Source organism: Eimeria mitis, genomic scaffold (assembly GCF_000499745.2).
Source record: "Eimeria mitis Houghton genomic scaffold, Emh_scaff3481, whole genome shotgun sequence".
NCBI classification, from domain to species: Eukaryota; Apicomplexa; class Conoidasida; order Eucoccidiorida; family Eimeriidae; genus Eimeria; species Eimeria mitis.
In genome coordinates this window covers 1-611 of record NW_013571822.1, presented here as the reverse complement: position 1 = coordinate 611, position 611 = coordinate 1, and positions in this window count along the sequence as shown.

Here is a 611-nt window from a genome sequence, read left to right as displayed (position 1 = left end):
CAGCAATAACAACAGCAGCAGCAGCAGCAGCAGCATCGGCATGCAGCAGCAGGGGCCCCCTGCTGCTGCATGTGTTTGGGTTAGTTTATGTTATTCTATATATGTTTACTAAAAAAGAATATTGTAATAATAAATTAAATGAAACAAATCAATAAAATAATATAAAATATCTACGGTGTACAGACGCTGCGGAGAGGAACACAGAGGGGCCTCCGCTCCTGCTGCTGCTGCTGCTGCTGCTGCTGCTGCTGCTGCTGCTGCTGCTGCTGGGTGTAGATAGGGGGGCCCCTGTGTGTGTTTTTTTTGTTTTATTATTTATTTGTTTGTTTAAAGAATAAAATTAAATTAATTTTTCTGCTTTCCAGCAAACAAATCACAAAAGAAGAAAAAACGATGCACCCGCGCCGTCGATGATTTCGCCGCAATGGTTACTCTGTACACCGAAAAAAAAAAATAAAAAAAATAAAAATAAATAAAAATAAATAAAAATAAATAAATAAATAAATTCATGTATCCGTGTATATGTATTTCAATGTAATATGCATTCATACTAATGTATATTCGTATATCTGTATATCTCTATAAACATAACTACACAATATATATATATA